The sequence below is a fragment of the Eschrichtius robustus genome, chromosome 11 (assembly GCF_028021215.1).
Source record: "Eschrichtius robustus isolate mEscRob2 chromosome 11, mEscRob2.pri, whole genome shotgun sequence".
Classification (NCBI taxonomy): Eukaryota; Metazoa; Chordata; class Mammalia; order Artiodactyla; family Eschrichtiidae; genus Eschrichtius; species Eschrichtius robustus.
Window position 1 is genome coordinate 20,037,108 of NC_090834.1, and position 24,025 is coordinate 20,061,132.

At 36.9% G+C, this 24,025-nt stretch overlaps 1 protein-coding gene and 1 pseudogene across 1 annotated transcript in view; one reads left to right on the forward strand and one right to left on the reverse strand.

Moving 5' to 3' along the window:
- DDX10 (DEAD-box helicase 10) overlaps nt 1-24,025 on the forward strand; it is a 246,428-nt gene that overhangs the window by 101,684 nt on the left and 120,719 nt on the right. The window lies entirely within an intron of this gene.
- LOC137771310 (small ribosomal subunit protein uS5 pseudogene) lies at nt 253-5,547 on the reverse strand (annotated as a pseudogene).

Consider the following 24,025-nt stretch of genomic DNA (forward strand, 5'->3'; position numbering starts at 1 on the left):
GGCCTAAGACAAGGAGCCCTGCACCTTATGGAAGCCAGTGGGGACATTGAAGAGCAGCAGGTTCAGGAGGGGTGGGAGGGATCCAGTCCAGGTTATGGGGGAGAGGTGAGCTTCGGGCGTGACAAGCTGTCCACATTCCCTCGAGAACGAAATGAAGAAAAGTTTAAATAATTGACTCAGGAGTGAATTTAGGGAGAGAATCCTTTATTTTTTTAAACAGGTTTAATTCACTTTACTTTTCTGGTATGAAAGCTATGTGGTGACCACAGTTGGAGCCTGGGTCCTCTGCAGGGAGACTCTGGTTTGGGTCTTTTTGAGATGGTCAGTGAATTCCTGATAGGGAGACTTGGTGAAAGTGGTCTCTGTAGAGGCTTAGGGATACAGCTGTAGGTTTGGAGATGACATCAAAAGCAGCTTTGGTGAAGTTGCCAGGGAGCGTTCTAGCCATCCTCAGTACCGTCTGCAGCAGCTTCTTGGGTCTAGGGGCCTAGATGATGCCATTGCCCCTGGGGGTGAGGATGAGGAGCACCTGCATAGAGCCACAGCGGCTGGTCACCTTGCAAGGGGTGGTTAGGGCTTGCTGATCTTGTGTCCCCAGTAGCCTCGCCACACAGGGGGTGATGAAGAGCCTGGCCTGGACGATAGCCCCGAGGATGGCAGTGGCTACCTCCATGGAGTGCGTAACACCCAGACCAGCACGTCTGTAGTAAACCCCAGTGGTGACAGATGCCTTAAACCTGGTCCACTGGCCAGCACAGGTCTGCTTTTGCATGGGCATAATCTTCAAAACCTTGAGGGACATCCCTGAAAAACGTCAGTGATCTCAGATTCTGTGAAGGGCAAGGAGAAGAAAGAGATCTCCTCCAGGGACTTTACTTCATATCCTTGACCAGGCAGCTCAGTTTGGTGACAGGGACCCACTTCTTGTCCTTTGCCGTGCCTCCACGGAGCCCTTCCCATAGCACCTGCCCATCATCCACCGTTACATGTTCTCTCGGAGAAGAAATGCAGAATTCTTCAAATCAGGTGCTTTCTCCTCTTGTACCTTAAATCAGAGCCAAAGTTGAGTATACACCAGCAGCATAGGCTTGGTAGCAGTTGCTTTTACTGTGTTTAGGTAGTTTGAATTGATGAGCAGAACAAAGAAGGAAATGTCATCTGTGTATTGTTTCATTCTGGTTTTTGTGAATGTCCTTCTTCATTTCAGACTAATATTATAGGTGTATCTGGGAGATAGCTCTTAAAATACTTGTGAAAAATATATGTGCAAGTTGATATTTTATACTACTGTATCATTCAGTTTCAAAGAAGAAACTCTAGTCATTTGAAGATACAATTGAGCAGGCTCAGTCTGTTCAAATATTCAAAATTAGATGTATTTTATAAGCTTTGAAAAGATCTTTTCAGTAAAATGACGTCATTTTTTGCTGGCTCCTGTAAAATTGGCTTGTCCTTTGTCAGCAGAATGACTGAAGTTCTGCTTCCTGTTTATAAAGCTAAACTTTTTTATCCTGAAAATTGTATTGCCAGGCGTAGCCTGTAGGATACTTTTCATTGCAAGAAACAGGAAACACAACCAGAAGTGACTTAAAAAATGAGAATTGTTAATTACATAATGAGAAACCTGGATGAAAGACAGTTCTATTGTCAGTTAATTCAACAAAGTTTTCAAAATCAAGGTTCTTTCCATCTTTCTGCTCTTAGTTAATATTGAGTTGACTTTTGTCCTCAGACTTGTCCCCTAATGATTAAAAAGACACTGTTACTCCAGACCAGTTAAATGAGAATCACTATGGGGGAGTGAGGGAGTCCAGTCATTAGTCCATTTAAAAGTTCCCAGATGATTCTATCCTGAAGCTTGCTAGGACTGAGAACAGAGTTACACCAAATAAGATTAACCCTGGGGATTATAATCCCAGCTGTCGTGAAGTATATGGCCATTTGATAGCTGAAGAAAACAGGAGTTCTTTTAGCAAGGAATAATGGAGAAGAATTAGGCCAATATTGTCTGCCATGCTATGGATGATTTATTTAAAGTGTAAAAAACAAATAATATGTTTTGAATTCACGTTTGATCATTATTGTCACTTAAAAAAGCTATGTAAATTGTTCCTACCCCTTGCCTTAGAGACAAATCTTCAGATAGGCCGTTTTATTAACCCACTGAAGTACAAAGAGAATGTTTTGGCTAGGAAGGAAGCAGGAGTATTAAAGCATACTTTCTGGCATTTGGTGTATAGATAAATATCCATCTTTTAAGTAAATATAAAGTAATGATCTATGTTGCCTTGTCTAAGGATTGTAGTCGACTTTTTTTTTTTTAAAATCAGAAGCACCAGTCCTTGTTTATTTTTTTTTTAAAATTAATTAATTAATTAATTAATTTACTTTTGGCTGTGTTGGGTCTTCGTTTCTGTGCAAGGGCTTTCTCTAGTTGCGGCGAGTGGGGGCCACTCTTCATTGTGGTGCGCGGGCCTCTCACTGTCACGGAGCACAAGCTCCAGACGCGCAGGCTCAGTAGTTGTGGCTCACGGGCCTAGTTGCTCCGCGGCATGTGGGATCTTCCCAGACCAGGGCCTGAACCTGTGTCCCCTGCATTGGCAGGCAGATTCTCAACCACTGCGCCACCAGGGAAGCCCCTGTAGTCGACTCTTGATCAATCAGAATTGAGTCTCTTCTTCATGGGTTATATAATATGTGCTCTTTGTTTTGGCTCTCTTGTTTTTTAATTTTCAGATGCATTCTACCTCTGCCAACATGTGCCAGAACAGAATTTGTTATTATCCCTTCTAAACTTGTGTTGCTTAATGACGTTACCATTTTCCAGCCAAGACATTTCACTTGTATTCGTATAGCATCTCTGGCAAGCATGTTTTCTCTTCTCTCTTGCTCACAGACATTGTGCCACTTGAGGGTCTCCTTTGCTTTTGACTCCAAAATACCATCTTAAAAGGTCCTCCCTCTCCTTCCCTTTGCTTCCTATATATTTTTCAGTCTCTCTGTTTTAGTTTATCTGTAATAGTGCTTCTGGAGTTATCATCCTAAAATTTAGATAGGATCATGTTTTTACATTGCCCTATCTACCACTTATCTACAGAATAAAAATTCAGTGTGTTAGATTGTCTTTTCCAAGATAGTCATAAAAATATTTGCCATCTCACACACTCTGCTTTATACTGTGACGTTGATACTTCTCCCATGAAGAGGTGGAATCTGTGTCCCTTCACTAGAATCTGGGCAGGCTTCTGACTGTGGTGGAAGAGACACTAATGTGACCGCCTAGACTAGGTCATAAAGAGTGATAGGGCTTCTGCCTGTACCTTTGGGATACTTAGTATTGGAACCGAAGTCCCCATGATGTGAGTGAGAGCCCAGCCAAAACCTTCCCTGCAGCCCTTGCTAAGCTTCCAGCTCCCACCATCTTCCTGCCCTGTGAGTGATCTTAGAAGTGGATCCTTCCCCCAGTTAAGCCACCCAAGCTGACCTTTGTGGAGAAGGACTGAGCCATCCCTGCCAAGTCCGCCTGTATTGGAAAATCATGGGGGGAAAAAAAAGGTTACTTGTATTTAAAGTGACCAGATTTTTCTTTTTAAAATCAGCTGTGATGAAGTATAAGGTCCATAAAATTTCAGTAATGTTCAGTATACAATTCAATGAATTTTGACAAATATTTGCAGTCTTTTCACACTAACACAATCAAAATAGAACAGTTACATCATTTTACAAAGTTCTCTCGTAATACCTTTGCATTCAGTACTCTGTCACTATCCTTAGTCCCTGGTAACCGCTGATCTGCTTTCTATTATTAGAGTTTTTCCTTTTGCAGAATGGAAAATTTGTTTCTGTACTAGTTTTTGGCTGTTATAAATATACCTGTTATGAATAGTCAAGTATAAGTCTTTTTGTAGATATCAGTTTTCACTAGTAAAGAGTGGAATTGCTGGGTTATATGGTAGTACATGCTTAATTTTTTAAACTGCCTGTTTTCCAATTTTCCAAAGTAGTTTTTCCAGCAATGTATGAGAGTTTTAGTTGCCCTGTGTTTTTGCTAGTTCTTGTTATTGCTGTCTTTTTTTTTTTTTTTAAGTTCAGCCATTCTCATGGGTGTAAAGGCATCTTATTGCTGTTTTAATTTGCATAGCCCTAATGACTAGTTGTGTTGACATCCTTCGTGTATTTGCTATTTCTATATCTTCTTTGATAAAGTATCTATTCAAGTCATCTGCCATGTAAAAAAAGATTGGGTTGTTTATCTCTTTAATACTTAGTTTTAAGATTTTTTTTATATTTGGGATATGTTTCCTATCAGATATATAGTTTGTAAATATTTCCTCCTGCTCCGTGGGTTGTCTTTTCACTTTCTTGATGGTGTCCTTTGAAGCACAAAGTTTATCATTTTGGTCAAAGTACAGTTTATCAATTTTTTATTTTGTGGTTCATGTCTTTTGTGTTTTATCTAAAAAAACAAACAAACAAACAAAAACTTTGCCTAAACAAGGTCACAAAGATTTTTCTCCTGTGTTTTCTTCTAGAAGCTTTATATTTTTAGCTCTTGCATCTAGGGGTATGACCCATTTTGAGTTAATTTTTGTATATGGTGTGGGGGAAGTTTCAAAGTTCATTTGTTTATTTTCAACAACATTTGTTAAAAAGGCCATCTTTTTCTCATTGAAATATCTTGGCACCTTTCTTGAAAATCAGTTGACCATATTCATATGGGTTTGTTTCTGGAGTATGTGTTCTGTTCCCTTGATTATCTGTCTATCCTTATGCCAATATTATACTCTTGATTGCTGCAGCTTTATAGTCAACCTTGAAATCAGTTAGTGTTAAGTTTTCCAACATTTGTTCTTTTTTCAAAGATGTTCTAATTGTTCCAGGTTCTTTGCATTTCCATATAGATTTTATAATAAGCTTTTAATTGCTATGAAAAGGTTTGCTAGAATGGGGATTGGATTGAATATATTGATTAATTTACTGACAGTAACATCTTTAGTATTTTTTCTCATTTTGCCTATCCATTTACTTAGTTCTTTTAGCAGTGTCTAGTAGTTTTCAGTGTATAAGTTTTGCACATGTTTTGTGAAATTTATTCTTTGCACTAATGGTGGCAGTCCAGATACGGTTCAGTTACTAAAGAACACTCAAAGGCTCCAAAATTAGAAATTTATTGCAGGGAAAGGATTCAATATAGCAACAGGATTAGAACATTAAGGATATGCGTTGCGGCCAGAGGTTCCCTGATTGCAAGAGCTTTAGAAGGGCTAGGCATGACCTCTGACTGTCCTCTTTGTTGATCATATGGACACACTTTTCCTCTCAGATCAGGTGCCACTGATGTGTGCACAGAACCATGTAGCCCCTAATGGAGTCTAGGCTGGTACTCCTTATGCTCTGCTGGTTATGTAGGCATAGTCTTTCTCATAACCAGCCCCAAAGGTAGAGCCCTCTGTGGTGTTTCACTAAGACCAGATGCAAATCATCAAATCTCACTTATCAATAAACATTGTTGACAGTCTGATACCCTGAAACTTACCTTAAACCCATCAGTACAAAGCAACACTATCAAGCCATACATTTCATGTCTTGACAGGGATCAGCACCATACAGGTACATTTTTACTTTAGCAGAACAACTCGGGCTAATTCCAGGTGTGCTGCAGTTGACTCACATCCCTAAATTTTTCTTTGGTCCTCTTATAATTGGTATTTTAAAAAATTTCTATTTCCAATGTGTATTGCTTTTATATGTAAATAAAACGTGCTTTTTGTATATTGACCTTATATCCTGTGACCTTGCTAACTCACTTATTACTTTTAGTAGCTTTTTGTAGATTTCCTAGGAATTTTTACATTGAAAGTCTTGCAGTCTTTGAATAAGGGTAGTGTTTCTTCATTCTTACCAATCTGTATGCCTTTTATTTCTTTTTCTTGCCTTGCTGCATTGGCTAAGAACTCTAGTACAATGTTGACTAAAAGTGATGACAGCATTCTTTCTGATCTTAGTGATAAAACATTCGGTATCTCAGCATTAAGTAGGATGTCCTCTCTAGGATTTTTATAGATATTATTTATCAAGTTGAAGGATTTCCTTTTCCTTTTATTCCAAGTTTTTATCATGAATGGATATTGAATTTTGTCACATACATTTTTTGCTTTCATTAAGACAATCATTTGGTTCCTTTGGTGGTGGCGGGGTTATGTTAGTCTGTTAATATGGTGAACTTGTATTGATTTTTGAATGTTAAACCAGCTTTGCATTCCTGGAATAGACCTCTCTTGACCATGATTCTTTTTATATATTGCTTCGTTCAATTTGCAAATATCCTGTTAAGGATTTTTACTTCTGGGTTTATGAGAAACATTGGTCTTTAGTTTTCTTTTTTTGTAATACCTTTGTCTAATTTGGGTATTAGGGTAATGCTTGACTCACAGAATGATTTGGAGCCTGTTTCTTCTTCCGTATTTTGCACAAGTTTATGCAGCATTGTATCTATTTCTTACATGTTTGGTATAACTCACCAGTGAAGCCATCTGGACTTGTGAATTTTCTTTGTGGGTAGGTTTTTAAACTACGAATTCCTTTTCTCTAATAAATATAGGGCTATTCAGGTTATCTATTTTTTTCTTGGATGACCTTCAGTAGTTTGTACCGTTCAAGAAATTTGTCCATTGCATTTAAGTTACTGAATTTGTTGATATAGAATTCTTAGTAATATTCTCTTATTAGCCTTTTAATGTCTGTATGATCTGTAGTGATGTTCTGTCTTTCATTCTTGATATTGTGAATTGTGTTTACTCTCTTTTCCTTATCAATTTTACTGACCTTTCAGAGAGCTCGTTTGGGGTTCATTGATTTTCAATAAAGACATTGTTTTTATGTTTTTTGTTTTATGATGGCAGAACTATCCTTATTCCTCATAACCTTTATAGTACAGATCCCTTCTGTTCTAATTGAATGTGTACTTGTGTTTTACCCCTTCACCTCCCAGGTGAATATGCTTTTTGGGACAACTATTGTTATTCATCTTTGTCATTTTGACAGAATCTTAATTTAAATTGGACTCAGTAATAGTGAATAAAGATCTTGGAAGTTAGCATAAGTTGATTTAGTGTTCTGGTAACTGCCTCATATAGAATTCAATAGTAAGTTAAAACAAGAAGGCATAGAGTGAATTCTCATTATTTGGATGGAAAATTTAGCCTTTTTTAAATAAAAAATTGTCTCTATAATGTGTTTTAAATATTTATATTTTTATTATGATTCACATGCTTTAGGTAATTCCGGTCTCATTTTCTTTTGGTATATAAAAGGAGAGAAGGGCTCTTTTAGTACATTTATCTGATTTAGAGCTTTCTTTTCACCTCACTTCAAGTCTTTCTCCCATGCTGCCGTGGAGATGAATGCAAAGGAATCCATACTAGGATTTAACAGAATAAATAAATGATTTCTATTACGAAAAGAGCCACTCTAGGAAATAAAGCTCTATCTAGTAAATATGGGCTTACTTAGTACATTTAACATGTGACTGGAGTTACCACAATTTTGTTTATAAAATCTTTCAGAATTTCATCTATCACGTAATTTGTAAAGAGAGTTGTATCATTATTACAGCAGCTCAAATTCTGGCATACTTCCATTGTGCTTGGCCAACAGCGAGTAACAGAACAGTGGTTATTTGCTGACCTTTTCAGATATTTTTAGATGAAGAAAGGTGTAAATAAATAAAGCAATTCTTTGATTCCTGATAAATGGCCTGGAAGGCTGATCTTGTGCAGTTTACTGTACCTTTATCTGCTTGCTCAGCCACTGCTTAATAAAGATCCCAAGGGAGCCGACTGAGGCTACATCCCTCCTCTTACCCATGCTAGAAATCTTAACAACTTCATCTTTGAACTGATCCCTAAAATGGTTATTTCTTTTCAATTTTTCTAAACAGTTTTTCTTGACTCCCTCCTTCCAGCTCTCATTTCCATCTGACATATTTTAATATATTGATGTCATTTTAATCTTGCTAAAAAACATTGCAATTATATCATTCTTTTGCCCCCAGACTTTCACAGAATAAAATACTCTAAACTCTTCGTCCCCAGTAAATGATTCATTTGGTTTCACTGCCTTGGGACATGGACTCATCCTCAGTTATTCGCCATTTCAGTCTCAATTTTTAAAAATATTTTGGTAATATTTTAAAACACACATGAAATTTCCCATCTTAACTGCTTTCAAGTGTACAGTTCAGTATTGTTAAGTATATTCACACTGTTGTGCAACCAGTCTCCAAAACATTTTCATATTGCAAAACTGAAACTCTATTTGTTAAATAGTAACACCACTTTTTCTCACCCCTCCAGCCCTTGGCAACCATCATTATACTTTGTTTCTATGAATTTGACTAATCTAGATTTCTCATATAAGTAGAATTATACAGTATTTGTCTTTTTTTTTTTTTTAACTTTGGGATTATTCATTTATTTATTTATTTATTTATGACTGTGTTGGGTCTTCGTTTCTGTGTGAGGGCTTTCTCCAGTTGCGGCAATTGGGGCCACTCTTCATCGCGGTGCGCGGGCCTCTCATTATCGCGGCCTCTCTTGTTGCGGAGCACAGGCTCCAGACGCGCAGGCTCAGTAATTGTGGCTCACGGGCCTAGTTGCTCCGCGGCATGTGGGATCTTCCCAGACCAGGGCTTGAACCTGTGTCCCCTGCACCGGCAGGCAGACTCTCAACCACTGTGCCACCAGGGAAGCCCGTATTTGTCTTTTTGAGACTGGCTTATTTCACCTAGCATGATGTCTTTAAATTCATCCATGTTGAAGCATGTGTCAAAGTTTCCTTCCTTTTTAAGGCTGAATATCAGATCTCTTTTTAAGAGCAGGGTTTTTTATGGGAAGGGGATTGAAGATGTTAGAATATTAAATATGTGAGAAGAATTACTATAGTTAGAAGGCAGGCTGGTGGGGGGAACATTCTGGGGCTTCTGAAAGTTCCAACTTCGCTTACCCTACTCGTGTAGGGTAGCAGAATATGCCACCCCCAAATATGCCACTGGGGCATAAGGATTATTCTGAGTCAAAGGCACATAAACAGCAGATGCAAGAAGGCCATTCTGACCTTTCTTTTTCTTCTTGAAAGCAAGAGGTAAACTCTCATGTAAAAGGTGCCTTCTGGATACCAGGTGAAAGGAAAACATTCTTACTACTAGAGATGGGGAATAGAGGCTGGGAACAATCTGTACAAACAAACCTTGTTACTAATCCTTATCTTTCTCATCACTTTTCCACAATTATCTGCTCTAGCGCAAACCCTTTGTCTTGTTACATCTTCACAATTTACTACTTTTTATCCAACCACACATATAAGCTTTTGGCCCTAACTGCTTCTTTGGGTCTTTATTTTCCTTGTGAAGGCTTTCAGATACACAAAAAAATTACTAAATAAAATCTGTGTGCTTTTCTCCTGTTCATGTGTCTTGTGTCAGTCTAATTCTTAGGCCCAGCTGGGAGAGGGTAGAGGAGAAATTTTATCACCCCCTCTCCCCCAAGTCTTGTTTCCCATTTACTGAGTTTCCTGTAGGTATTAGTAGTGCCTGGGTTTTCGTAATTCTTTTTATTTAAGTAAAATCCCATCTCAGATCAAGTTTATTTCTAATTAATAGGCATACTGATTCAATAATGTATATGCTGTCTTAGGAGTCGCCTTTTCTTTGCAGTCTTTGCAATACATGCTTTTTGTTTTTGTTCTTTCACTGAAGATCTGTTAAAATTAATGTAAATGTCTTTTTGGACTCATGATAACCCAGATGACCTGAAAAATAAGTTGTTTCTTTGGAGTTCTCTTAGTCATTGATAAGTGTGTGCATGACAAAGTTTACTTTTCTTGTTATATAATAAAACAGTCTTCAATGTAAAAAAGTTCAGTCTTCAATTTGGACAGAACTTTTTTTTTCTACTTACTGTGTAGCAAATATGATAGTCTTCTGAAAGGGTTAGTTCTTGGCCTCCTTGAACCAGAACCATCCTAAGAAGTTTTTTGGGACAAATCTGATCTCTTTATACCTCCAGAGTATGCCCCTGTCTTTTTCTATATGTGAATTCCAAAATCTTTAGCTACTAAGTGTTTTACAGTCTGGTGCAAAACTAAATACATGTCCTATTTCTTGTCAGACTCCAATTCTCTCCCTACTCACTTTCATCCCTGCCTTCAACTCAACGAAATGACTTAGAATTCTCCAAATGTGGCATACCTTTCCCTTGGCCTAGCAAATAAGATTCTCCCTGCTTGGGATACCCAATTCTTGTTTCTCTGTATCTGGTGAAATCTCCCTATTTGATGGAAGCCTTTGTCTGCCATGGTTTCCTTTTTTTTTTTAAATGAATGAATGAATGAATTAAGCTGCATTGACCCTTCGTTTCTGCACACGGGCTTTCTCTGGTTGCGGCGAGTGGGGGCTACTCTTCGTTGCAGTGCACAAGCTTCTCATTGTGGTGGCTTCTGTTGCGGAGCACAGGCTCTAGGCACATGGGCTTCAGTAGTTGTGGCGCACAGGGTCAGTAGTTGTGACGCACGGGCTTAGTTGCTCTGCGGCATGTGGGATCTTCCCGCACCATGGTTTGAACCCGTGTCCCTTGCATTGGGAGGTGGATTCTTAACGACTGCGCCACCAGGGAAGTCTCTCTGCCAGGGTTTCTTATCTGAACCTCAGAACTCAATGATTTGAATGACTGTTTCTCAGTTTTTTTAAAGATGGTGTATGAAAAAAAATAAAGATGGTGTATGAATATTATCATTCTAGACGTATAAGAACAAAGTTAATTTATTACCTTCAATGGATACTTTAGGGCATTAGGAATTAATTTTCTTTTGAGACCCCCACTAAAAAAGGTGTAGTCTGAGTTTGTTTCCTTCTATTGCCCTTGCACAAATTTTAAACTCCTTTGGAACATTTGTCATATTATAATTATTTGTTTATATATTATATATTATTTTTTGTCAGCTTTTCCATTTAGACTGGACATCTAGAGAACAGTCTGTCTTATTTATTCTCACACCCCAGTACGCGGCACCATGCCTGAAATAGTGTTGATGTTCAATAAATTTTAGTGAATATAGATAGATACAGATGCTGAGGATTATACTGACTTCCTTAAAGTAGCTTAGCTTCATTTTTTTCAGCATGACTATACTCCACGTTCTTCATTCCCTTTTCAAACTTATTTTTGTATTTGCTTTCTTTCTTAAATGAGCACCTTAATATTTGCTACCCTATTCTCTACTTGTCTATATATCACACTTCAGCAATTTTCTTGTTCCTTGTGGATGCTTTGCCTGCTTAAATAGAGCTAAGTGCTCCTATTGGTATGGATTTTTGGAATCTCTAGTGTCAGATTTATAAGAAATTAAACTCATTGATTAATTGACAGCTACACGGAAAATTGTATGAGATGATGCTTTTGCCTAATTTTATTTGAATAATAATGTTGCTTTTGTAGTATTTATAATTTGTGTTATCTGTTTCCATTTTCTCAGTTGATGATAATTTTCACTATATATTATTACACTTACCCTTTGAGTGTTTGCTCTATGAATTGATTTCTCATCCAGATGGTAATTTCCCTCCATTCTTTTTGCATCCCTATCTGTCCAGTATGTAGAGATGGAAATAGATATTGGTTGTTATTTGATGTCATTTTGTCAAGTATATGCTATGTTCATCAAGAACAAAAGAGTTAATCCTTCAAATTGGCAGAACCACAGACAATGCTGAGGTATCAATTCTCTCTCAGACTCTGGAGGATAATGACAGTACAGCTTCTCTTCATGGAAAAGACCCTGTAGTTGTTAGATTATGTACTTTGGAATGGCAGAATGGGTTCTTTGCCAGAGTGTGATTGTTTCCATTTTTGTCAAGCAAATATTAAACTAGACCATAGTTTTCTAACAATATTAGAATAAAACAAAAAATTTGTCTTCATGTCTCCTTACCTGCCTAGCCTATGAAGATTGATAGGACACATTCACTATTTTGTTAACTGCCGTAGAATCAGCAGTAGGTTTCTGTTCTGTTGTGTTGTCTTTCTCCTCTCCTTAAAGCTTGAGATAAGTGTGCTTTTTTGAGGTTGATTAGAAACATGCTTTCAAAGTGTCTGAATTGGTGAAATGTTAAACCATTCCAAGATTGGAAGTAGCTTGGCATGTGTGGAGAAAACCACATCGCTAGTGGACAAAGATGTCAGAAGACCTGTGAATCCTGACTGTATTATGTTCTGTTTCCTGAATTTGTTCTTAACTTATAGCCTCAGTTTTCTCTTTTTGTGAAAATCAAATAAAAACATACACAGTAATATTTATATAGCCTGTATGGAACAAATGTGAAGTGGCATTACTTTCTGTTTTTGGTTGATAGGGTATTATTAAGCCAGCTCCCATTTTCTCCTGCTTGAATACATTCTCCATATTCTTCTTGCCCCTTTATAATGCATCCAACCTTGAAAACCTCTTCCTCATGAAAAATTTGAGTACTGTTTAAATGAGCTAGACACTGCTAAATAAAAACATAACTAGTAAATAGCAAAGTTAGAATTCAAATCCAGGTCCTTTTTACCCCTGAGCTTGTGCCATTAACCAATATATGCTATCAACTGTCAACATTCTTTTATTGTCATTAATGTTGAATGGTGATCTTGAGAATCTTATTATTCAGAGATAACAATTAAAAGGGAGCTATAGGAAGCTTGGCAAAGAAAATTATAGAAATTCTCAACATGTCACTGTTCTAGTAGGTGTGTTTGTAGTCAAAACAAACAAACAAAAAAATGGGATCAGTGTGAACTGAGTACTGTGTGGCCTATTGTGGCTGATGAAGTAGAACCCATCACTTCTCTGTTCAGAAAACTCAGAAATGTGTGTGGGTAAGTCTGGAACATCCAAATAATCGTGCATTAATGTGATTTAAAATTTACTAAATGCAATAATACTGTTACTTGAAAGATGCCAGGTTTTTTTTTTTAATTCTTTAAAGCAGTCTTTCAAATTTTTTTTTGAATTTTATTTTATTTATTTTTTTATACAGCAGGTTCTTATTAGTTATCCATTTTATACATATTAGTGTATATATGCCAATCCCAATCTCCCAATTCATCACATTTCATCATTTGAATTTCTTTCAAATTTTTATTAATCCATTTTTGTTTATGTACCAGAAGAAGTATCTGATTTTTTGTACAAAGTTTATGTTTACAAGACAACAGCATTTTATTTCTCTTCAGGGAGACGTCATTCTCTCAAGTCTGGTTCTGTATTGCTTAGAATAAGTTGTTTTTCTTTTGTCTGAAACTTTGTGAGATGTTTAAAAAGCTAATTAAAAGATCCCTAGAGTTAGTTGCTTACATTGCATGGAAAGAGACAGGTATGTGCTTTTATTTTTATATGTGCACTTTAGTGAAAATTACCCCTCCCCCCTCATTAACAAGGTGAATTTTTGAATGAGAAAGTGCTGACTTAGGATACTTGTCTCATGAATTTATCTTTCCAGGCTTGAAATTTGATTATATCACTCCCTCAGATTTAGATATAAATACAGCTCCTAAATACCGTCAGCAGAAGCAACCTGTAAAATTGATGTCCGTATCATTTTTATAAATCCAACATTTAAGAAAAAGTAAAAAATATAGTTCTTAGAAAAGCCAATCAGATTTAAATTTATTCTATAGAACTTACACTCTGCTATTACAGACACATGTGGTCTCCACCAACCTTTTCTTTTTCTTTTGGCTGTTTATTTCAGTTTCCTCTGCTTTTTCTTTCTGTCTTTTCAAACAAATGATTCTTTGCCAGCAGCATTCTTTCAGTCTCTCCAATTTGGTTCAATATTGAAAGTTTTTCTGCTACCTTTGTTACTCAGGGTCATTTCCACTCAGATGAATAATATTACCCAGGAGCAGTATTTTAGAACCTTTAAGGATCTGTTTTTCTTTATCATTGCTGTTCACATTATATCTCTGAGGCATATATTATATAAATAAAAATTATATTTTGAAGTCATATAAAATATACTTAATATATATTTTTATATGCTCATTCTTTTATATTTTTAGGTAAGTAAGTTTCAGACATTAATTTCAGTGGAAAGTTTTTGATTTTAAATGATCTTTTGCTTATAAAGTAATCTCTAGGTAATAGAAACTGAGAGATAAAGCAAATGCTCATGTGTTGGAAATAAATATCTTTGGTTGTTGCCCCTGGACTGTGTTTTCCTTTTGCTAACCTGTGAGGATCACATGAAATAATTGCATTTTTGGAATATTTTCTCACTTTTGAGTTCTGTAGCTTCTCATCTCTTTTTAGAGTAAGGCATTGCTAATGGGTCTCTTTTCAAGGCAATTTCTAGCTTTTCTCATTTGTGGGCTTTTTTTTTTTTTCCTGTTTTGCCACAGAATTGAAATATAAGTTGGCCAAAAAGATCAAACTCTCACAGTTAATTCAGTAGGCATTTATTGAGGGCATTGTATGTTGTGGAAGTCCAAGTACATCAAAGAAATAAAAATGAAATCAAATTAGCGAGCTGTTCTAAGGCAGTGCATTAGTTTTCTATTGCTGCATAACAAATTTCCACAAATTTAGCAGCTTAAAACAATACACATTTATTATCTCATGTTTTTTTGTGGTGCTGGAGTCGGCACGGTTTAGCTGGTTCTCTGCTCAGGATCTCACAAGGCTGCAATCAAGGTATTGGCCAGTCTACATTCTCATCTAGGGACCTGAATGGAGAAGATTCCTATTCTGGGCTCATTCAAGTTGTTGGCAGAATTTCTTTGGCAGCTGTATGATGTAGGCCCCAGATTTTGGTTGGCCATTGGCTGGGTGGTGATCACCCTTAGTTCCTAGAGGCTGCCCACAGCTCCTTCCATGTGGGCTTCTCCAGTGTGGCTGTTTACCTCATTAAGCCTGCAAGGGGAGTCTGTAGCTCCAGTCTGCTGGTAAGATGGAGGCTTATATAATGTAACATAATCATGGGAGTGATATCTCATTACCTTTGCCACATTCTGTTGACTAGAAGAAAGTCATAGGTCCTGCTTACGCTGAAGGAGACAGGATTACACAAAGGCATGAACACCAGGAGATGGGATCATGGAGAGTCACTTTTGGATCATTCTGCCGCAGGCAAGATGTAAATAAATGGGTGATAAGTAAACCTTGAGTGATTAAAAATGGTACATTTTATTGCTTATATATATTATGTTCATGCTGGGATTAGATTAGACAGTGTTGAAGCTGGGCCATTACTGTGATTGGCACCTTGTTGAAGCATGGTTTCTACTTTGACGAGACTGTGCAAGCTAAGGATGAGGTAGGTCTATTTCACGAAGCCCTGCAGTCTGTGTGCCCTAGCATTCCAAAGACGTACCTACATATATTTAAGCCTCCATAGTAGAGGCCAGAATTTCTTTCTCTCCACATTTTATTCATTAAGATTTCAGAATTGTCATCAGACTTTTAATATAGTTAGTTGCTTTTGTTTAAAGTAGCAAACAGGGGCTTCCCTGGTGGCGCAGTGGTTGAGAATCTGCCTGCTAATGCAGGGGACACGGGTTCGAGCCCTGGTCTGGGAAGATCCCACATGCCGCGGAGCAACTGGGCCCGTGAGCCACAACTACTGAGCCTGCGCGTCTGGAGCCTGTGCTCCGCGACAAGAGAGGCCGTGACAGTGAGAGGCCCGCGCACCACGATGAAGAGTGGCCCCCGCTTGCCACAACTAGAGAAAACCCTTGCACAGAAACAAAGAACCAACACAGCCAAAAATAAATAAATAAATTTAAAGTAGCAAACAATGCAGACATAAATGATAAGTTTCTTATTAGGTTGAATAAAAATCTCATTAAAATAATCATTTAGGGGCTTCCCTGGTGGTGCAGTGGTTGAGAATCTGCCTGCCAATGCAGGGGATGCGGGTTCGAGCCCTGGTCTGGGAAGATCCCACGTGCCGTGGAGCAACTGGGCCCGTGAGCCACAACTACTGAGCCTGCGCGTCTGGAGCCTGTGCCCTGCAACAAGAGAGGCCGCGATAGTGAAAGGCCCACGCACCGCGATGAAGAGTGGCCCCCGCTCGCCACAACTAGAGAAAGCCCTCGCAAAGAAACGAAGACCCAACACAGACAAAAATAAATAAATAAAATAAATAAATTAAAAAAAAAAAGAATAATCATTTAGACATGTATAGAGGATAATTTTTTTAGATTTATATGTTCTTGGAAAGCAGCAATATGTTATATTTTTAGATTTCATAATAACGTTAGGGTTTCTTTTTTTGCTTCAACTTACTCAGTTATTTAAACAGGTAATGAGATTAGTTCCATTGAATTTTTTCACCTTTTCTTATTTTTCCTCCTACTTAATACTAGGCCTTGTTTTACATTGCTCAGTTGATACCATGAATTTAATGACTTAGAACAGTGACCTTTAATTTTGGCTATAGATTAAAATCAAAGATATCAAATTTCTCAGTGTCCTGCCTCTGCAACCTCAGTTTATTTATGCCAATATGAGCTGCTTTGATTTTAAAGATTTCTGGATTAAATTCACATTTTAAATATATTTTTATTCTTGGGAAATATACCAATTTAATAGTGAAAATAAAAAAAAGTTGATATTTGTAGATATTTTTGAAAGTTAAATTTGTAGAATAAATCATAGTCTTTTAAAAATAATTGTTTATACATTTTTTTTCTTTTTTAATTGAAGTATAGTTGATGAGAATTCTGTTTATACATAAAAAAAACTTTTCTATTAAGAAGAACTGCAACAACAAGAATAAGTGGGTGGAAGGGACTTGAATAGATATATCTTTTCCCCTGACTGTATTCTTTTGATGTTGTTTTATAACATGAGTCATGAGAGCAGTGACGACAACCTGTGTGGAGAAGAGTAGGATGTACTGTACCCAGTTGCATTTATAGATGATTTATAGGTTTGGCTTGGAGGGCTGGGGTGTGTGTATGTGTGTGTGTGTGTGTGTGTTTTGGGGGGCGATAAGGGAGGAGAGGTTGATTGAGAAATGGAGATGGTGTTCTCAGTTGTACTAACTTTCATTGTTTAGAATTGACTGATGTGGACCACATCTCTAAAATGGGTACACTAAGCTCCAATTAAAGTATAAACTTCTTAAGTATAAACTTTCGCTTTTCCATGGAATTTGTGCTTTGTCTTCTTTTGAATTTTTTCCACACTTGAGTGATAATGCGTGCACATGTGTGTACATGCACACAATGCATGTACACACATGTGCACACACACACAAATGCATGGCTAGATGCTCTGGGAATTTTAACAACCACCAACCCCTGATCCCCACCTCCCTCAAACACACATACCACACACTTGCCATTCCTCCTTTACCCTGCTGTGTATTTTTTCCCATAGCACTTACACCTTCCAGTCATTATTCTTTGTCTGTCTCCAATGGACTGTAATATCCAAGGGAGATGTTTTTGTCCATTTTGTTCACTTTCTACAAAAAAGGTGAACAAAATATATTTTACAAGATATTTTTGTCTGTTCACCTTCTACAAGAGATCACTAGATTTTGTTGACTAAGTCAGTAGTTGGTCACTTGATATACTATGTAAGTTATGATGCCATCTTTTTTGTACTCAGCAGTGTGCCAGTGTGGTGTATGTCTATGTTGGGATGGTGGTGGTGGCTGTGGTTATATATACTTTCAACCTGTCACACCTCACATGATTATATTGTGATTATATTGTGGAGATAGGTAGTATGTGTAAAAATTAGCAAATGATACAAGACCTTATAAAATTAAGTGCTAAATTATATGGTAGTAGGAATTGATCAAAGATCATCCTGTTGGATTGGGCAAGAGACAGCTTCATGGCATAGGTGGACCTTGCACTGGTCTTTTAAAATTATAGAGGGTAAGGAAGGATATTCTAGGAAAGGAGCCCTTATGCTGCCTCCTTGCTGAACTTTCTCTGATTTTACCCCCATCCTTTAGGATTTATTTTTAAAAAGGAAACACACTAAAACGTTATTCACCATCTTCTACCATGATCTGGCATATAGCACATAATTAAATTTACATATTATAATGTAATTATTTGTATACTGTTTTTTACTCAAAAAAAAAAAAACAAAAAAAATGTCTTAGACATATTGTTGATGTTACCTTAGAGATATTTGTTAAAAAGCAAGCAGATAGAATGTGTTTTCTCTTTCAGTGAGGGGGAAAGAATCCTCAGAAGACAGTATGGATCTATTTAGCACCCAGTTATATTTTCTCATTAACTGTCCACCAGTTTCCCATTGCCTTTATGCCCTAGAAATGGCAAGTGATCCTACTGAATTTTAGTTAGCAAGGACTAATAGAGCAAAGGATACTTCTGGAAGGGAAATTGACTATAAATGTGATAAAGAGAGAGCCAGTAATTAATAAGACGGGCAATTTTTGATACACATTTGCTGTACTCTTTTTGTATATATTTTAATTGTATATATGTAGAAGATCCTCATGTTTTTTGATAATGTTCACTTATCCTAAAATTTTTATACTGGTACTAGTTAAAGGTAAGCATGTTACTATGTTCCTGTTTTTCTTCTAGTAAAATCATTGATCATTTTTCAGTAATGGCTGCAACCAGTCTGCTCATTAATTTCTTTGTTGCAAGAGGCTTTGCCTGACACACTAGATACAATTTGAGGAATGGACAACAAAGGCAATAAATAAGATATTTTCCAAAACCCAGTTATCTTTCAGGGTTTATTAAGCAGATCACTGATACACAGATATTATGCCTTTGAAATGAGCTTTGCCACATAGCATCATCAAATCTTGCTGTGTTTGACATCCTATGTAGCCAATTAATTAGCCGCCTTTGTTTTCAATTGATTTTTGCTTTTCAAAAGTAAATTCCCTAAATATTCTTTTTATAGTGTTATATCTCTCAAAACGCTGCACGTGAATGAGAATTTTAGTATACTTCATTTTTGATGAAATAGACATGTAAGCTCATTACTTACATTGATTTATAAGTACATGATAATAGTCAACACTGAGTTACATTTTTGTAGTTCTGAGGTATTACCACCCTTTATCTACTTGTATATGTTTTTCAGTAACTGTTGACTAAATGGATTATAGCATGTGTGAAAAGATGTAAAATGAATATTTCTAAAATTATAATAATGAAAAGTCATAAAAATACCATGAACATTTACTCTGTTTATGAACAGATTTCTCAAGTTGTTCTTAAGTTGTTATAAAATTCATAATATATGTTTTTGAAAACAGACAACCAGCCAAAACCATATGTATTTTCTTCCTTACTGATATAGAAAATATTTGAGTGTGTATTTCTCTTCATTTAAAAATAAACTATAGAATAAATTCCCAGAAGTGAAATTACTAAATCAAAGGGTCCGTACGTTTAAATTTTTGATAGATATTGTAAATTGGGCTATTATTTCTGTTTGTAATACATGATACCACTTTTTCTCCTAACACAGCATCTTTTCAAATATTTGATCTTTCCCAGTTACACAGGAGAAAAATGGTATCTCTGTGAAGTTTTCATTTACATTTCTCATATCATGAGTGAGCCATTTGTATTGCATTTTCTGGGAACTATCCATATCTTTTGCCTTACTGGGAGGTTGATCTTTTTTCTTACTCTTTGCATTAGCTCTTTATATTGGGAAAATTTGACCTTTGCTTGGATCTAATGAATTGCAAGTAGTTTGCTTTTGTTTTTTGTTCATGGTTTGTTTTTGTTTTCCAGATTAGACTATCTTTTGTTTTTCTTACTTTGGATCATGTTTTAAAAATTTTTTATGTAGTTGAATTTGCCAATTTGGTCTTTTGTGACTTCTGAGTTTCATGTCAAAGTTGAAAAGAACCTTCACTGCTCTAAGGTTATAAAAGACTTCTCCCAGTATTTATTCCAGTACTTTTATGGTTTAATTTTGTGCATATAAGTTTTTGATCCACTTGGAATATATTCTTTTGTAAGGTGTGAAGTGTGGAAAAAATAAACTGTATTTTTTCTAGATAGCTATTTTGTTCTAACACCATTTGTTGAAGTCTGTCTTTTGCACTGATTTAATGTGCCACCTTTATTCTATGTGAAAACCTTTATATATTTTGGTTCTATTTTTGGACTTTCTGTTCCATTCCATTGATATGTATATTTTCCTTTATCATAAGCTTAAATATTTCATAGAGCTACTCATCACTTACTCTTTTACAGATTTCCCAAAATTCTGAACTTAAATGTAAACTATTTTTTGTTTATTTCTTAACCTGGGGGTTTCTGGTGGTGTAAATTTGGGCAATCCACCTTGGGTTTTTTATTTTATTCTAGGATTTTTTACTCATCTCCCTCCCCTTAGTCTCTTTCTTGTACCCAGAGCTCAGAGCCTGAATTGATCTAACCTTCCTTGTTGTCTTTTTGGGCCCCCAGCCGTATTTTTTTCTGGTCCTTCTTTGACAGAGCATACAGCCATTTGAGAGTTTCATAGCGGATTGATTGTTCTCATTTCCTGCATCTCTTCTGCCAAGTGTGAGTGTAATACTCAGTCCCATAGCATTTGTGGTTTGTTTTGGGTTGTTAGTACACCTGAGGACTACCCAATTTCCTTTTCCTTTTCTGACTTGGGGGATTTTTTCTTGCTAAATTAGCAAGATATTTAATTATTGAAAAGCTATTTAGTTATATTTTATCAGTGTTTCTAGATATTTATGGTGTGAGAGCTTCTACCATGTTGCCAGAACTGGAAGTCTCTAAATATTACACATTTAAAACCACCTTTCCTATCTTGGCAGTGAATGAATAGTGATTTATAATTTTCTCTTATGCCTAGATTAGGTAATGTGTGTAAAGTTTAAACTTTAGCTGGTCTTTTGATATTAGTATTCATCTTTTTGCTACATGTAAGCCAGGGTTTAGAAAAAACAAAAATGACATGTTTGTCAATGTTTCTAAGTTAACATTGGACACAAATTGTTTTCTTTATTTTCTTGAATACTGCTAACAAGTGTTGGTAGAGGTTTATTTTTCAAGCTTGTGACTGGTTTATTTTTGGCCAGATTTATGGTAGGTGACTTTCTACTTAAAGGAGGTAAAATTGAAAACAGGGGCCAGGTCTGCAGTAGCATATGTAAGAGAGTATAAGGTGGCAAGATACCATAGTGAAGTTGAAAGAGTAACAGCTGGGTGGTCAGACAGTCAAAGCTAGATGCCATTCTCAGTAGGATGATGAGTGGAGGTAGGCCAGAGTAGGAGGACACATCTGTGATCAGAGCTGGTTGATGAATTTTGAGGTTAGTAGACTAGATGAGTGAAGACATATTTACTAATTAATCCTGAAGGTAACCCTATCAAAAATATATTATCGTGGGCTTCCCTGGTGGCGCAGTGTTTGAGAATAAGCCTGCCAATGCAGGGGAGATGGGTTCGAGCCCTGGTCTGGGAAGATCCCACATGCCGCAGAGCAACTGGGCCTGTGAGCCACAATTACTGAGCCTGCGCGTCTGGAGCCTGTGCTCCGCAACAAGAGAGGCCGTGATAGTGAGAGGCCCGTGCACCGCGATGAAGAGTGGCCCCCGCTTGCCACAACTAGAGAAAGCCCTCGCACAGAAACGAAGACCCAACACAGCCATAAATAAATAAATTAATTAATTTAAAAAAATTACTATCTGGCTTACATTGTATTTCTATAAAAAAAATATATTATCGTTCCTATTTTACAGATGAGGAAGTTGAAGATTGGGAGGTTAAAAAATCTTGAGCAGCTAGTAAATGATAGAGCTAGGATTTGGACATAGTAATAAGTAGTTCCAAAATTTATGTGCTTAATCTTTATACTGACTTAATAATGAAGCAGGTTTTTTGGGTCAGTTTTCATCTTTTTGTTAATTTGTTAGACTTAACTGTAGAAAATGTTCACCCCTTTAACATGCTTGTGTGAATGCTGGCTGGCTGGGTCTAGGCTGGGTCACACAATAAGTGTATAATTAAGTCTTTGCGTAGCTTTTGTAGAGTTACTCTCTTATCCCTGTACATATTTATTAAGAATAAAAAATTAACAGATTTCTTTGTTGGTGATTTTTAAAATACAACACTGTTATTAAAATAAAACAAGCTAGCTATTAAGTTCATGAATAACAGAACATGTTTCCTTTCCATACTCTGTCCACCCTACTAGATTTGGGAGGCGAAATCTAATTTGACATTAGGAAGCTCTCAGTTAATCATTAGATAAATTTATATGAGTTTCCCTTAGCATGATTCTGGGAGGTAGTTTAAAATAAAATAATGGACAAGGTAAGTAAGATGGAAGCTTACCATTGTTTTTGGAAGAACTAGATTTAAAAAAAAAATGAGTACTGGGATTCCCTGGTGGCGCAGTGGTTGAGAATCTGCCTGCTAATGCAGGGGACACGGGTTTGAGCCCTGGTCTGGGAAGATCCCACATGCCGCGGAGCAACTAGGCCTGTGAGCCACAACTACTGAGCCTGCGCGTCTGGAGCCTGTGCTCCGCAACAAGAGAGGCCGCGACAGTGAGAGGCCCGCGCACCGTGATGAAGAGTGGCTCCCGCTTGCCACAACTAGAGAAAGCCCTCACACAGAAATGAAGACCCAACACAGCCAAAAATAATAAAATAAATAAATTAATTTAAAAAAAAAAGAGTACTATTAATGATCCAAAAGCTGCCTGGGAGACAGACATAAAATGTTTTTAGGATGTTCAGAAGACCTGGATGTCCTGTAAAATGGGCTTATTGATTGCTTTAATGGTTGTAAAATTGGGACCATCAATCAAACAACTCTTTAAATAATGAGATTTCTTTGGGCTTAGTTAGCTTTATTCCTTTTCCTTATTAATTTGAATCTGAATGGTAGTGAACTGATTTGTCATTCCCTCCATTATAGCATGAAGATGAGGTCAAAAGGAGTAAGCTTGTTACTTTCCACTTTAAAATTACAAAAATTTAATTTTATTTATTTGCTTAGTTTATTTGGTTTTCTCTGCTGGTTCCCCCATCTTTAAATGAGGGAGTGCCCCAAGACTCTGCCTTAAACTAGTCTCCACCTAAATACATTCCCTAGGCAAACCTAGACGTTGGATTTGTCGATGAATCCAAATACATGTCCCGAACCTCTTCTGCTTCACTTAAACTCCTTTTAACTAGGTGTTTAATATCTTTTGGATATTTAACACCAGTCACTCAGTCACTCAGTCTAAGAACCTAGGAGTTATCCCTGAATCCTCTTTCACCTCCCACATCTACTCTTCTGGCAAGTGTTGTTACTCTTCCTTCAAAATATATCCAGACTCGACTGTGTTCTTCACTTGCTACTCTGATTCAAACCATCTATGATCTTGCATGTAGACTGATAGATTAATTTTCTAATTGGTTTTCTTGTTTTTTCTTTGTCCCCCCCTTGCTTCTATACAATTTGGTGTCTTCACAGCGGGGTGGGGGGGGTGGATAAAAAATGAGTAAGCTAGATCATGTCCTCTTTCTTGCTCAAAACTTGTATTCATTCTGTCGTATTCAGGGTAAAATCAGACTCCTTATAGTGTCCTACAAGGCCTTGCCTAATCAGAAATCTTCCTTTGTCTCTGATTACCTCTCTTATCACCCTCCATCTTGCTCACTCTTGTCTGGTCACTCAGAAGTTTTTGTTTCTTGAAAATAATAAACTCATTTCCGCTTGTGGGCCTTCGGCACTTATTGTTTCCTCTACCTGCAAAGCTTACATAGATTACTGACGACTTCCTCTTTCACATCCTTATGATATTTGCTCAGGTGTCCCCTCTTCAGAGAGGCCTTCTCTGTCTGAAATTTCTCCATTCTACTCAGTCACTTCTAGCCCCTTACTCTGCCTTTGTTTCTAGCTCGTAAAGCTCCTTGACATATTAGTGTGTGTGTGTGTGTCTGTGTGTGTTTGTGTGTATGTGTGTGTGTGTCTGTGTTTTCCGACTAGAATCCAAGCTTCACTATATCCTTAGT